The sequence below is a fragment of the Galeopterus variegatus genome, unplaced genomic scaffold (assembly GCF_000696425.1).
Source record: "Galeopterus variegatus unplaced genomic scaffold, G_variegatus-3.0.2 Scaffold7241, whole genome shotgun sequence".
In the NCBI taxonomy this organism is placed as follows: domain Eukaryota; kingdom Metazoa; phylum Chordata; class Mammalia; order Dermoptera; family Cynocephalidae; genus Galeopterus; species Galeopterus variegatus.
The window spans coordinates 1-500 of record NW_007733352.1 but is presented as its reverse complement, the minus strand read 5'-3'; positions in this window follow the sequence as shown (position 1 = coordinate 500).

The window sequence follows — 500 nt, the reverse complement described above, 5'->3', positions numbered from 1 at the left end:
TATATCTTTACCTGGTTTTGGTATCAGGATGATGTTTGCTTCATAGAATCAGTTTGGGAGAATTGCCTCTGTTTCAATCTTTTGAAATAGTTTACAAAAAAAAAAAAAGACAAAAAGGAAAAAAAAAAAAGTGATTTATGTTGGGCCAGCCCGGTGGCGCACTGGAGAGTGCGCCGCTTGGGAGCGCGGTGGCGTTCCGCCGTGGGTTCGGATCCCATGTGGAGACCGGTTCCCAATCACTGGCTGAGCGCGGTGCGGGCGCAGCACCGAGGGTTGCGATCCCGTTGCCGGTCCCCAGTATGAGCGCGACACCGAGGGTTGCGATCCCGTTACTGGTCAGTAAAAAAGACAAAAAGGATAAAAAAAAGTTATTTATGAAATAGTTTGTAAAGAAACGGTGTCAATTCCTCTTTGAATGTTGGGTAAAATTCTGCTGTGCATCCATCTGGTCCTGGGCTTTTCTTTGTTGGAAGCTTTCTGATAACAGCTTCAATCTCCTT